We start from the raw sequence: 6000 nt of genomic DNA, 5'->3' as shown, positions 1-6000 counted from the left end.
TCAGACTATATACTGACACCACATGACACTTGACCAGGCAGATTGTTCTAAGTAGGCGCTGAAATAACACATTTATGACCATTAACTTTATAATAATAATAATTATGCTTGGGTTTATTTAAAGCACTCCCTCCCCGCCTTATTTAACTCTTTCTCTCCTAACTGACGATACCAACGTTGATTCCACCAGAATGTGGTAAATAATTACGGAGAGAAAGAGTTAAGCAATAGCCTTGTTTGCTACTCCCCTCCCCACCTACTACTAGCAACTCTCTTACTAAATTTTAAAACCCGCTTCTCTTTTCCCATTGGCGTTTAAAACACATACACAAACTCTTCACCAATCAGGTTGTCATAGGATGTCTAATTAATACTTCTACAATCATAGGATGTCTAATTAATACTTTTACAATCATAGAATGTCTATTTAATACTTCTACAATCATAGAATGTCTAATTAATACTTTCACAATCATAGAATGTCTAATTAATACTTTTACAATCATAGAATGTCTAATTAATACTTTTACAATCATAGAATGTCTAATTAATAGGCCTACTTTTACAATAATATAGCCGGCACTTCTACTAAAGGCCTGTAAGAAACACAATGAGTGCACATGCCACACAGTTAAACCTTTAAAAACAAAACAAACATAAATACAGAAACAAGTAGGCTACACCTACAGATTCTCTCCTCTCCATTTAGAGTATAGAAAGGGCTTACATGTATACAGAACTATTTCTAATTCATCACAATAAAACTTGTCTAATAGCATACGGGCGTTAATCGAAATATTGGCCACACCCCCTTAAGACAGCGTTTTTTTTTTCCTTTTCTTTCGCTTCCCGCCGAATATAGACTTGTAAGCCACAGGACGGCCTGAGAAACAGCTAGTCTGTTTCATAACGTTCCATTTGGCCTAGATCTAGATCTAGATCCAGTTTTTTTATTTTCATCGGGCGACACAATTAAAATAGGCCCAGGGAATAATAAACCATCTGTTAACCTACATGGCTATGGGCGGTCTTTATTTTTAGATATTGTGTTAATGACATAGACACAAATACGACTGGAGACTGGCAGTAGGACACTAAACTGGATTTACATTGTAAGCTTTTAGTTATGGACTAAATCATATATACGTTTTAACTCTTCAACAGTTTTAGCACTTGACTTAGCCATGGATTTATTCCAACGTTGAATGGATTAAAGTTTTGTAAGGTAAGGGAAGTAACTTCTGTGCCCGGTGACAAACGAAATGGGTGTGTATTACATACATTATCTTCTCTTTCGAAGGAACCTCTGTTATTTATAAGATTAGATAAGATCTAGTTCGGAACAGCTGATTTAAAGACCATAAAAATATGTTTTACATACTGTTATCTAAACCAGTGGTTTGTAACATGTGGTTCATTCCGTCAAATATCTTGGCAGTTTTCAAAGCAAAACAAACCAAACAAATATTAAATTATATTTAAATCACATAATAAAAAATCTATAGCAACTACCATTTATCAGTTTCTAACTGTCTGAAGAGTTGAGACAACGTCTCTTGAAACTCCAGACCCACGATAATGTACTATATTTGAGAGGGATTGAAGCAGATTTTAATTCATTACACCTTTGTTTTCAATGACCCGCATCCCAAGACATATGGGACTAGAGGCGAGACCGAAGACCGAGCAGCCCGCGGAGACCCTCCCATTTTTCTTCTTTGTATCAAATCAGCCACCACGCCCACAACGGGCTGACAAAGGGTCGATTTTGATAGACTAACTGAGAAATCGTGTGTCTTGCTGTTCGTGCATGTGGCTTTGTCGTGCGCGAATTTTCAACTACAGGTACCTATAAAATATGTCAATACTTTGTGGTCCTAAACGTAAAACGGTTTGATTTGAGAAACTTGCCATACTTTAATGTAAAAGTAGAAAAAGTAAAGTTCCCCTTTCAGACCTTGTGGTCTATAGAGCAGATGATGAAAGGGTCATCTGATTCTGTGGCCTACGGTTAACGAGGGTGTCATGTGGCCAGCACAACGACCAACCGCCTTTACTTTTCCCCAACCAATGTCAGGTACCCATTAGAGTTGGGTGGACTCAAAGGCGCCCAAAGATCCCGAAATTAAAAATCCCAGCCTTCACCAGGATTCGAACCCGGGACCCCCGGTTCAGAAGCCAAGCGCTTTACCGCTCAGCCGCCGCGCCTCCCCATACTTTAATGTGCAGCAAATATCAACCTGGTTCTAAAGGGTAATAATATATGTGTGTGCGTGCATGCGTGTTTGTGAGGGTTATGTGTAAGCAGCTGAAGTGACCCTCGTTAACTTAATTACATACTCTAGGCTAGAAGTACAAACTATGTAAATTGGCCAATTTTGGAATAAGGCCATGATTTGGTTAACACACACACACACACGAATAAACTTTACCCAAAAAGAGGTTAAGGTTAGAGATTGTTGTAGATCTAATTCATATTGTAGCCCAATTAGAGAATAAAAAACAATAGACTCTTTTTAATTATAATTCGTAATTAGAAGAAAGTACCCACAATTAATTAAACAAAAATTATTTGGGTTTTGTAGAAAAAAAGGGAACGGGGTATTTTGGAAAGAGTGGTCGTAATTAGATATAACAGTGGGTTTTGTCTTGTCTAACGGAATGACGCCGCAAATTGTGTACCGGTACCTATTTGTCCCACTAGTTCGGTGGTATCAGCCGCCAAAAAAACCCCTCTAAAGCTTAGAAAGCACCAAGAAAGAACGAGGAATTTTTTTTTAAAGACTACACAACGATAATAATAAAGGTAATGTCTTCGATTCCAAAGATTAAGAAAGAGTGCAGTGTTTCACATGACTTTGCAGACTGCAGACCGAGTTATGACCTGCATATTTTCCCGCATCTCGTGCAGACAAAGCCGTTGTCCACTGGCGGTTTATTAAAGTTTTCTTTCCGTCTACTGACAATAATGGCTATTTAAAAAACAAAATAACCAAAAAGTCATTTAATAATTGGTTATAAATTATTTTGTTTTATATTGAAAAAGGGAAATAAATTCTACACCATTGAGAGATATATTAGTAAATATGGAGTTCCCCCCCCCCTTTTAGATACGCTTTTTAAAAATTATTATTTTATATTTTATTTGTTCTTCCCTTTATTCTTTGACACAACCTTTACGTTCAATGTGGGCAGATCTTTCGAGGTGCCTCAAACATCCCGCCCCCTTTTCACAGGCTGTATTTGGCATCACTTGTTAAGTGGGGAAGTGTCAAAGTCATTGTGATGGTCATATAACACTCTCGTAAACTGTTAGCCATTTTTTGAAGGAACTTAGAAATGTGTGTAAAAAAAAAAGACAGATGGCTTAACAACTTATTATTGCAGCCAATCAGCTTTGAGAAGTTGGAAGTAGTCAGAGAGATCGCTCCTAGTCTGGGCTCGAGTTCCAGAGCAGACCGCAGGCTTATTAAGAATTTATGATTTTTTTATGTGTCTTGTTCTTGTTCACACAGTTCCACCATGGGCTTTCTTTTTTTAGGTATGTGCTGAAATCGTTGGTGCATTTTATGTATATATAGCGTCGTGAGGATGTGTTTACATCATTAAAACATCCATGTGTAGTTCTAGCGTTACATTATGTTTCTTTGCTATTTCATCTTAATGTTAAGTACAAGATGCATCCTCGTTGCCAAGTTATTGTAATCAGTCGAAATATACAAAGTCATAGAAACTAAAGAATGAGACAAATGCACAAACAAAACCTAATAAAATACTTTGAAAGACACTAAGATAAAGGCGCATTTCTTATTCCGTATGCTAGGACAATTTCATATAAGTTCTCCTTCTTCCATAGAGCAATTAGAGCATGGAACAGGTTCTTTCTTTGAATCAGTCAGGAAACCCATTGATCTAGCAGAGTTTTGGTCTCTACTTAAGATAGACGACTAGATTAACACACGGATAAGATAGTACATAATTATCTTATCTTTTGAGTTTTACAAGATACGATAAGACATAATTATGTTCTCTTTTGAGTTGTATTATCTTAATTCTTATTACAATATGCATCCTGAAGTTATTTTAGTAATTCAAATAGATATAGTCTACACACTACAGCATGAGGCAATATAAGAACTAAAAGAAAATACACTACCAACAGATCCTTTAACACAGAAGGTAAAAAAAAAACATCCTAAAACCTATAAGGTAAAAAAAAACAACAAAAGAGGAAAAATAAAAAAAAACAAGATTACAAAGACAGTTTGTGTGGAAACACAAACTCAAAATTGGCCCCCGAAGTGGTCCACCCAGGCAAACTTCAATATTTTCAGAAAGAACATCCGAATGAAATTATATCAAAGACAAATGAGAGATAAGAATGGAGAAAGAAGGTTGACAGATCTTGTGTAGTGCCCCAACGGTACAGCAGATCAAAGGATAGGTGCAAGTGAATGCAAAGTTAGACGTGAACCTGGCCTAACTAGTTCCCCTTTCAGATCTTGTGGTCTATAGGGCAGATGATGTAAAGTTCATCTGTTTTTGTGGCCTACGGTTAACGAGGGTGTCATGTAGCCAGCACAACGACCAACCGCCTTTACTTTTCCCCAACTAATATCAGGTACCCATTGGAACTGGGTGGACTCAGAGGCACCTAAGGATTCCGAAGTTGAAAATCCCAGTCTTCACCAGGATTCGAACCCGGGGCCCCCGGTTCGGAAGCCAAGCGCTTTACCGCTCAGCTACCGAGCCTCTCCTGGCCTAACTGAAGTCTTATAATAGATGTAATTGTTTTGAAAAGGATCAATCTCTTATTCAAATGCTCAAAAAAAAAAAATACCTCCGAAATAAAAAGATTGTTCACAAAAATGACCTTTACAAGATTACTATTCTTTTTAATTTAGGTCTAACTTATAATGCATACTAATTAGCTTTTTCTTTTTAAAAAACTTATTGCATAACTGATTTTAAAAATTAGATTTTTTCGCTTTCAGAAAAAAAAAGTAGCCGTCTTCTACCTGTCTAAAACCCGTAAGCTAAAAAAAACAACATCCTAAAACCGCCAAAAAAAAAACAAAAAAAAAAAACAACCTTCTACTTAATCGATAATGCTTGTGGGTATCAGTCTTTTTAAAAAATGGATAAGGTAAAATGCATCTCTACTATAGACGTATAGTGTTACACACACCCAGAGGCGTAGTGATTTCGGGAGGCAAGGGGGACACGATTCCCCGGGGCACCTTCAGGGGGCGCCTCACGCAGCATATATTTCTGTGATGTTGATGGAAAATGATGGGGAGGGGGCAATACGGTACCTTGCCCCAGGCGCACGTTTTGCTCAATACGCCTCTGCACACCCTTTCATAATTATAGGCCTACACCTAGAGCACCATACACAGAGCCTCATAGCAACACATACTCTACCACTTAACTATATCTTATCTTATCTGATACTTGTCTACATCCTTGTCTACACTCTGAAAGTAAAACATCCCATCAACTGCACGTGGTTTGCCGTAGTACCTACGTGACTTATTTACTCTCACACACATCGACACATACTAAGTGCTCTCTAATCAAGAGTACTCCACACAGTGACCCGCTGGCTTCAAATGGCCAATCAAATTTATTCAGATGAATTCCCACCCATTCTGGGAAGAAAAAAAAACATCCATGCCAACTCGTAATTTAAAAAAAAAGTCTGTAATCCTCTACCTGTCTTCTTCTACCTATCTGTCTGTCTTCTACCTGTCTGTCTGTCTGTCTTCTACCTGTCTGTCTGTTCAAATAACGGGCCTAGGATGTTATATTGACTCGAGCGTGGAACCCTAAGTTGTGGACGTGTTTTGCGTGCATGTGCATGGCCTGTCTGAAACTGGACTCTGTTTTGTCTACGTATAATTGATGCATGTAGTTGTAGTTTATGTTTGGACTTAAATAGATTCACGAGAACCTCCGAGAAAACGTTCATGAAATAAAAATGCTTCAAATTAACATTCA

General features: G+C 37.6%; 1 protein-coding gene across 2 annotated transcripts in view; it reads left to right on the top strand.

The window, feature by feature from the left end:
* The first annotated feature begins 911 nt into the window (after nt 1-911).
* The window catches only part of LOC106075126 (polypeptide N-acetylgalactosaminyltransferase 13-like), a 61990-nt gene continuing 56901 nt past the window's right edge, over nt 912-6000 (top strand). The window contains exon 1 of one of the 2 annotated variants that reach the window (XM_056015471.1): nt 912-1112. The gene's annotated coding sequence lies outside the window, so the exon portion shown is untranslated. Of the gene's footprint in view, nt 1226-6000 lie in introns of both variants that reach the window. The other variant, XM_056015470.1, reaches the window with a different exon arrangement.

Source organism: Biomphalaria glabrata, chromosome 17 (assembly GCF_947242115.1).
Source record: "Biomphalaria glabrata chromosome 17, xgBioGlab47.1, whole genome shotgun sequence".
In the NCBI taxonomy this organism is placed as follows: Eukaryota; Metazoa; Mollusca; class Gastropoda; family Planorbidae; genus Biomphalaria; species Biomphalaria glabrata.
This window is presented reverse-complemented; position numbering and strand designations above follow the sequence as displayed.